This window comes from Pseudophryne corroboree, chromosome 11 (genome assembly GCF_028390025.1).
Source record: "Pseudophryne corroboree isolate aPseCor3 chromosome 11, aPseCor3.hap2, whole genome shotgun sequence".
Classification (NCBI taxonomy): Eukaryota; Metazoa; Chordata; class Amphibia; order Anura; family Myobatrachidae; genus Pseudophryne; species Pseudophryne corroboree.
Genome location: NC_086454.1, coordinates 292,407,077 through 292,416,905, shown reverse-complemented (window position 1 = coordinate 292,416,905; position 9,829 = coordinate 292,407,077).

Sequence of the window (9,829 nt, the reverse complement as noted above, 5' to 3'; positions counted from 1 at the left end):
CTGCTTGTCGCAGCGCATTGTAAATTGCCCGGAGTTCCAGTACATTTATAGACAGCAATCTTTCGTGATCCGCCCAGAGACCCTGGAGCTGACAATTTTGAACTACAGCTCCCCAACCTCTGAGACTCGCGTCCGTCGTTAGAATTATCCAATTCCAGGTGCCGAACCGTTTCCCAGCGGTTAGATTGTGTACTTTGAGCCACCACAGTAGAGATACCCTGGCCCGTGGCGACAACCTCACCCTGTGGTGAATCTGCAGATGCGAGCCCGACCACTGTGCGAGCACATCCAGTTGAAAAGGACGTGAGTGAAATCTTCCGAACTGAAGCGCTTCGAAAGCCGCCACCATTGTGCTTAAGAGGCGAATGCACAAATGTACCGAGACTGTGCGTGGCTTGAGCACCAATTGAACCAGATGACGAATGATCTGTACTTTCTGTTCTGGTAGGTAAATTCTTTGATTTACCGTATCGAGAATCATACCTAGGAATTGCAGTCGTTGAGACGGAATCAGATGTGATTTCTTGAAGTTGACAATCCAATCGTGCTGAACTAGTACATCGTACGTTAGCAACGCATGTTGGAGGAGCATCTGTTGAGACGGAGCTTTGATGAGCAGATCGTCCAAGTACGGAACTATTATCACTCCCAGGGATCTGAGATGAGCTATCATCACAGACATCACTTTGGTGAATACCCGAGGCGCTGACAAGAGGCCAAACGGTAGAGCCTGAAACTGGTAATGGTTCTGCCGTATCGCAAACCGCAAGAACCGCTGATGAGGTGGCCAAATCGGAATGTGTAAATACGCATCTTTGAGATCCAGCGCAATCATGAATTCCTGTGGCTCTAAACCTGCAATTACCGACCGCAGAGATTCCATCTTGAATCTGTAGTAAGTGACGTACTGATTGGGGCCCTTCAAGTTCAATATTGGCCTGACCGAGCCATCCGGCTTTGGTACCACAAACAGACTGGAATAATAACCCTGCCCTTGTTGGTGTACAGGGACCGGAATCAAAACTGCTGACTCCAGCAGAGACTGAATGGCAATTTGCAGAACCGCCCTTTTGTCGTCCGACACGGGCAGTCCTGTCTTGAAAAACCGCAGTGGTGGGAGACAGTCGAACTCTATTTTGTAACCTTTTAACACTAAATTGCGGATCCACCCATCTGTGGACGTCTGGAACCACGCCAAATCGAACGTCTGAAGGCGTGCTCCCACAATTGGAGATCCAAGATGGGCTGGGAGTCCGTCATGCCACTGGCTTGTCGGTGACCTTAGCGTCTTGACGACTGGCGTTGGTTTGTTGGAAACCACGCCCCCGACCTCGTCTACCGGGCGTGGCTGGTCCTCTACCACGGCCTCGAAAGGGCTGAGGCCGAAAGGATTTGAACGCCGGGCCCGAGTATTTCCGTCTAGGTACCGTTGGAGGCAATGGTAAGAAAACAGACTTACCTCCCGTGGCCTCAGCAATCCATTTGTCCAATTCAGGACCAAACAATTTCTCACCACCGTAAGGTAACGCCTCTATACCTTGTTTAACCTCCGCCTCCGCTTGCCAAGAGCGCAGCCAGAGTGCTCGTCGTGCTGTAACTAGCGACGATGAAAGGCAAGAAGTGAGCTGACAGACGTCAGTAGAAGCTGTACATAGATAATCAGCAGTTTCCCAGATTTGATCAGCGAGAAGTATAAGGTGATCGTCATGTAGGGCAGACTTGAGTTCTGTTATCCATACCATGAGCGCCTTAGTTACCCAAATGCCAACCAACCCAGGTCTAAGCAACACTCTCGCTGCTATATACATGGATTTTAGCATAGCTTCTATTTTACGGTCTGAAGGGTCTTTAAGCGTAGTAGCCGTTGGGACTGGTATGGTTAATTTCTTTGTAAGTTTAGACACAGATGAATCCACCAATGGCGGATTCTCCCATGTAGCTGTCACAGACTCTGGAAACGGGTAACTAGACTTAAATCTGCGAGGTATAGAAAACCGTTTATCAGGATTCTTTTGTGTTTCCAGTAACATCTTATTAAGAGATTCCGAAACAGGAAAACACATCGGAGTCCTCTGTCGTTTAGCAAAGATGACTTCATCATTTGTCAGAGGCTCCTCAGTTTCCGCAAACTTCAGAGACTGACGCACCGCTCTGATGAGATTATCAATGCCTGGGCTGTCAAAATCTTCACTATCTGACTGCTGGTCTACTTCGCCCTCCTCACCATCATCTTGCGCACTGAGGTCTGGCATAGAATCGTCAGAATGCAACATAGCAGAAACTGGTAAATCATAAGACAAATTAAATTTATCCCTACTACCCAAAATGGACTTGGACTTTTGGCAAGGCTGACACCCCTCCGGTAGTCCTAGCGGTCTCACCCTAGACTCAGATCTTGCCGCTTCCCGCTCCTGTCGAGCGGCGGCCAATTCTGATTGCAATCCAGCCATGACATCTGCTAGCATAGCCCATGGAGGGTCCGGGGATGAAACCGACTTTGAAACCGGAGCAGAAATCGTATTCGTAGCTGAAATCACAAAACATACTGTACATGTGGTAGATCCATCCAGTAACACACTCTTACAGACATGGCAGGGGAACTGCTTTTTTGGTTTTGCTGGTGCCTTACTCATTATGCAGACAGACAACTTGCACGACTCAGTAAAATAGTACTAAGGTGTCTCTCTCTCTCTCTCTCTATATATATATATATATATATATATATATATATATATATCTGGCCAAGTGCAGTACACGTGGCCAGTACTATATGAAATCTGATCCCAAATTCCCACTAACACCCCTGCGCCTCCGGTGGAGTAGAGATGTAGTACAGGAACGTTCTGGAATCACAACAGGAAGACAGGAAGCATGGTTAAAATGGCCCCCATGCCTCACAGTGCAGGGTATATTTAACAAGTGCAGCCAACCCGTTAATATAGGCTTAACAGCCTAGTTCATTAATGTCACCCTTTTGCAGCCCTCCGCTAATGTGTATCCTTCCCCCCCTTCTGCTCCCTCCCCCGTGGCCCATGTACCGCTGTCTGAGCGGGAGTTACCGGGGAGCGGGTACCCGTGATCGGGTGCAAGGAGCCGGGGAGCGCTGTAATGGAGAGCGGTCCTGCAGCAGCGGCCGGCAGGTGTGAGCGGCGGCCGGCGGGTCTCAGCGGAGGAGGAGCGCGGCGCTGATCGGAGCGGTTGCCGGGGCGGCCAGTTAGGAGAGGCGGATGCGGGCGCAGCTTCTGTGAACATTGTCCCCACACAGCGGGGCGGCAGCGTGCGCTGACCGCCCCGTCCCCCCAGCATACCTGACTCAAGAAGCGATGGCTGTGACGGGGCTTCTATCTGTAAGCTCCGTCCAGCTGTAGCAGCAGTCAGTGAGTGAGCTGCGTGTGGCTGTGATGGTGCTCTTTGTGAGGACCGACACGCAATGCGCTGCTCCGTGCAGCGGCACTTTCCCAGCCCCACGTTTTTACAGAAACTGGGAAGGGATGTGCTGTTTGTACAAAAAGTAAAAGTGAGAAGAAAAAAAAATAATTAAAAATAAAAATATTCAAAAGTAGTGTGGAGAACTCCACACCAGCCTTGTTGCTACGAGGAGCACAGAAAAAACACTGAGGTACTCTGGGATATGGAGGGGAGGAGAGTTCTAAATTTGAATATTCAGTGCCTTGTTCCTGCGGAAACCGTCCATATCCCAAGAGTACTCCAGTGACCCCTAGTGGATGAAAAAGAAAAATCCTTTTCTTTGAATCCACAGGGGGCACTGGAGTACTCTTGGGATATGGACGGGGCGTTAGCAGGATAGGCACATTTAAAGTAATACAGGAGAAGAAATGGGTGCAGATGCACTATACAATCATTACTGTAAATTACAATATATAATATAATAAGAGGTTGGCCAATTATATGCTAACAACCTCTTATTATATTATATATTGTAATTTACAGTAATGATTGTATAGTGCATCTGCACCCATTTCTTCCCCTGTATTACTATAAAATCTCAGCATATAGCACCTTTCATTACAACCACTAGGGTGTGCAGTCTAGACCCATTTCCTCTGTATAGGCACGTTTAAATATTTAAATTAGTAACTCTCCACCCCCTCCATACTCCTAAAGTACCTCAGTGTTTTGTGCTGGTTGGTTGGTACTTTATCTCTCTCCATTTTATCACTCGCCAAGGCTTAGTAGATCTGTGTCGTGGCATGATTACTCTGGGTAATGCTATATAAGCAGGCATATGTTGTCACTCTGGCAGATTCCTCTGTGATAGATTCATCTAGACCAGTTGTGGGCAATTATTTCAGCTGAGGGGCCACTTGACATTTCCTGTCAGTATCCGAGGGCCACATACAAAATAGCAGCTCCCCCCACTTGCCAAAAATATAGGGACGTGCTTCATGTGGAAGGGGTGTGGGCAAAAAATAATACAGATTCATATTAGGCTGCACAATAGTCTCCATTATTCAAATTGCGCCACACAGCGCCACTTACACACATTACACCAGATAGAGCCCCTTTTACACAGTATGGAAGGTAGAGCCCCTTTTACACATTACAGCAGGTAGAGCCCCCTTTTACACATTAACATTTTATTTAGGATAATTATTGTGCAGCAAGCAAATTATCCAGTGTCTTATGGCCCCTGGGGAAAGGTGTGACACAGTGACAGAACACGGGGAGGGGGGTGACAGTGACAGAACACGGGGTGTGTGACACGGTGACAGAACACGGGGGGTGTGACACAGTGACAGAACACGGGGGGGGGGTGACACAGTGACAGAACACGGGGCGGGGGTGACACAGTGACAGAACACCGGGGGTGTGACACAGTGACAGAACACGGGGGGTGTGACACGGTGACAGAACACGGGGGGTGTGACACGGTGACAGAACACGGGGGGGGGGGTGACACGGTGACAGAATACGGGGGGGGTGACACAGTGACAGAACACGGGGGGGGGGTGACACGGTGACAGAACACGGGGGGGGGGGGTGACACGGTGACAGAACACGGGGGGGGTGACACGGTGACAGAACACGGGGGGGGTGACACGGTGACAGAACACGGGGGCTGTGACACGGTGACAGAACACGGGGGGGTGACACGGTGACAGAACACGGGGGGGGTGACACGGTGACAGAACACGGGGGGTGTGACACGGTGACAGAACACGGGGGGGGTGACACGGTGACAGCACACGGGGGGTGTGACAGTGACAGAACACGGGGGGTGTGACACGGTGACAGAACACGGGGGGGGTGACACGGTGACAGAACACAGGTGTGACACGGTGACAGAACACGGGGGGGTGACACGGTGACAGCACACGGGGGGTGTGACACAGTGACAGAACACGGGGGGTGTGACACAGTGACAGAACACGGGGGGTGTGACACAGTGACAGAACACGGGGGGTGTGACACAGTGACAGAACACGGGGGGTGTGACACGGTGACAGAACACGGGGGGTGTGACACGGTGACAGAACACGGGGGGTGTGACACGGTGACAGAACACGGGGGTGTGACACGGTGACAGAACACGGTGGGGGTGTGACACGGTGACACGGTGACAGAACACGGTGGGGGTGACACAGTGACAGAACACAGGGGGTGTGACACAGTGACAGAACACGTGGGGGGGCACGGTGACAGAACACGGGGGGTGTGACACGGTGACAGAACACGGTGGGAGTGACAGAACACGGGGGGGTGACAGTGACAGAACACGGGGGTGTGACAGTGACAGAACACGGGGGGGTGACAGTGACAGAACACGGCGGGGTGACAGTGACAGAACACGGGGGGGGGTTATACGTGACAGAACACGGGGGTGACATGGTGACAGAGCACGGGAGGGGTTGGTACAGCGAGAGCTAAAGATCTCTCCCCCAAACCTAAAAACAGACTGACGCCACTGCCCGCACACACAAATATACGCACACTATCAGACACACACACCCCCCTTTCTTTCTCTCACTCACTTTTCCCATTAACTTTACTGATCTGGCTGGCTGGCAGTGGCAGTAAGGATGGATCTATTCTGTACAAGTCTGGCTCTTGTCCCGTGTAGCTCCGCCCCCTGAGGTCCCGTGTAGCCCCAGCTCCTCCTCGGCACGTAGCTCCGCCCCTTTTCGGCTGAACCCAGCCGTTGTCACTGGGGACTCTGGAGGAGGAGGAGGCTGCTACAACGCAGCAGCAGGGGAGAGAGGCGCCGCCGGCAGCTTGGAGGTACTGCAGCTCAGAGCAATGACAAGCAGCTTAGCCGTTCGGGCCGCTTGTCATTGCTCGCTGGTGGGAGGCAGTGGGCAGGACAGGATCGGTTTGCGGGCCGCATCCGGCCCGCGGGACGTATTTTGCCCACCCCTAATCTAGACTTTGCTTCAACATTTTAAATTGGCTTGGGGAAGACCATCATCCTGCTGGGACACTTACTGGGCCTTAAAATGAGAGCATTGGGGATTTCTTGCAATGACTAGTATTACCTACAGCCCGAAGTTCATTTCAGACTAGGAAGAGAATATACAATTGTTTGTAAATAATCATTGAAATTGTCATATTATTTGAATTTCTCTCTCAATGGGACACATGTACTAAGCTGTGGAGAGTGATACAGTGGATAGAGATATACTAGCAACCAATCAGCTACTAACTGCCTGTAACACAGCAGTTAGGAGCTGATTGACTAGTACTTTATCTTCTCCACTCTATCACTCTCCAAAGCGTAGTACGGATCCGGTATGTAATACCAGCTGATAGGACGCCGGCTGTCAGGATCCCGACAGTGGCATTCCGTATGCCAGTCTACCGGCAACGAGTCCCCTCGTGGGCTCATTGCGCTCGCCTCACATTATTCCCACTCGGTTGGTGGCGTGGACACACCAACAGAGTAGGAAAAAATGGGCTGGAGTCTGTTTTCTGACTGCTGGTAAATTGCCGGCTGTCGGCATTCTGGCGTCGCTCTCCTGATCGCTGGGATCCCGACAGCCGTCATTTTGACAGCATCCCCTACACTAACTATATGTGTGTGTGTGTGTATGTGTATGTATATATATATATATATATATATACACATACATACACACACATACATAGGTATATATATATATATCTAGAGCCTTTAGTAATAAAAATGTTGACATAGTTTTAATAGAGTGGAGCTGGGGAAAAAAGAAGATGCCTTGTAATGTGATTCATCCCTTAAGTCTCTTACAGATTATTAGCACATAAAGAAACTGGCACATTCCGCAAGAATTAAGCGCCAAGGGGCAGCGCTGCTCCTGTCTGCTCACAGGACACAATATTTATTCCCTTATTAATGTTAAGGCCAATATACTTTCTGTTCCCTTAGCGGAGTAACAAAGAGAGCTTGTCCGTTTATGAAACCACCGTGTGCTGGCAGAGGAAGCAAGGGGTATTGCAGGAATTGGCAGGCTGACCTGAGGTTTGCATTAAACGTCTTTCTTTGATAAATGGCCTAAAGAAAAAAAAATATTGTGCAGTCCAATTCTAAGAGTATCTAAGGCCAAAGTGGACAAAACTATGTCGTTTTAAGGAACTCTAAGTTATACTCTCGCAGCTCCTTTACAGATTGGTCTTTAAACTGTAAGCTTATTTACTGACTCAACCATTTAATAATTTCAATGATCTACAGCCAGGTAACATCGCATCACAATTAAAGCTGTATCCATTGGCTATTACACAGATTTTCATTGCAGCTTTCAAAACCATTTTGGTTTCATTACAGCCATAGGGGCCGATTCAGAGGTGGTCATGCAAGTTTCCGATTTTTTGGGATCTGCCCATGCGCAGATCTGGTTCAGCGACGCTGAATGCAGTGTGGCTGCAACCATCGAGTGATAGACTGCAGTATATGAGGTATATGTGAAGTTTCACTGGCCCAGCAGCATAGTTTTGCCAGACATCCTGTGTCACCTGATGTCCGATGGCCCCGTGATATTCACGCAGGTGATCCGATGCTGTGTCTTTGGATGCAGCAGCGGATCAGAGTTGCAGCCAGTGGGCTTTTTTACACAAGATGCCTCTTGTGGCCCTTGCATAGTTTTGCACAGCTAATGCGTCTTTGTACTTACAAAGACATAGTGGTGGTGCCATTAGCGCCCGCCTCTGAATCAGCCACATAGTGAGGTAGCATTAATATAAATCTATCGCTAGCCAATAAAAGGTGCATTTCCTGATATTTTATTGAAAACAAAATAATAATTAGGAGACGTGTAATATGCTCAGATTTATAGCATGGTTCTATGTAACGTCTGCATACCATTACAACATAATTGTTAGGCTGAGCACCACAACATTTGCCTGCTTGCAACAGGGCTGAACTTATAATTTATTTATAACCAGTTACTTATATAGCGCACACATATTCTGCAGCGCTTTACAGAGAATATCTGACCATTCACATCAGTCCCTGCCCCGGAATGCGGTTTGTATCCCAGCTGTCGGAATCCTGACACGCGGCTACAGTGCCGGCTGCGGGAGGGTTATTGGGAAGGGTAAGTATACCTACTTACCCCGTGTCGAGATTCTCTCCATCGGTATGCCGCAGTCGGTTTTCTGACCGTCGGCATCGGGACCACCAGTAAAGCGTATTACACCCACTGCCTGAGTGGAGCTTAAACTCTATGTTCCCTGTTACACTTACACAACAGGGTTTCTTTTTCAGAATACACGTTAACCTACAAGTATATTTTTGGATTTTGGGAGGAAACCGGAGTGCCTGGAGGAAACACATGCAAGCACAGGGAGAACATACAAACCCCACACGGCCATGGTGGGAATTGAATCCATGACCTCAGTGCTGTGAGGCAGTAATGCTAACCATTACACCATTTTTTTTTTTTTAGAACTGGTGATGTTGCTCAACCAATCCGATTCTACTTAACATTTATCTAGCTGCTTCTAGATATAATCTAATTGGTTGCTATGGGCAACATCACCAGATTAAAAAAATTAAAAAAACTGCCACCATAGTAAATTTACCCCTAGGTGTCCCAGCTTCCTGGCCCAAGGACTCTGTAGAAAAACAATTTTTGATAACCTATTTTTTGTTTTAGGCATTTACATTTTACGGCTACTGAAGACGTGCCACCACTGAGTATGCCCCAGGCAGTGCCAGCAATAGGGAATGGAATATAACTGTATTACTATTTTTCAATTTTGTGGACTACAGAAAGAATTTACAGTCTTTACTAACTATAGATGCAAAAAGTACGAAGTGCTAAGATAAACGTCAGGTATGTAAACCATCATTGTACAATAAAGTTGTCAATTTGTTATTTTAGGCAGACCCCCAAAAAGATTAGGTCCCAATAAAGTCAACGCCGCCCACCATTTTCAGACCAACTCTCCCTGGATAATCTGACACTTAGTTATAGTTTATGCAAGATCATAAGCATCCAAAGTATATATCTATGTATATCTATCTCTCTCTCTCTCTCTATATATATATATATATATATATATATATATATATATATATAAAATTATAAACAAAACAAAAATATTGAAATTTGTGTCAGAAAAGTAGTGTTGCGCTATATTCAGGATTCCGCTAGATAGGAGCGCTTCCAGCAAACTCCTGATATCTGTAGAGGAAGCATCCAAGATACAAGCTGGGAACACTGACTCCTAATAGCTGGGGCCCACAACATACATGAGCGAGTAAGTAGGACTTACCTTAATATATGTTCTTATGTTAAAAGTAACTTTTGCATATAATATGATGACGAATTAGTATGTTATACTTTATATGTATGGAGTAATTTCTCTCTTTTTTTTCCGATTGGGATTAAAGCAA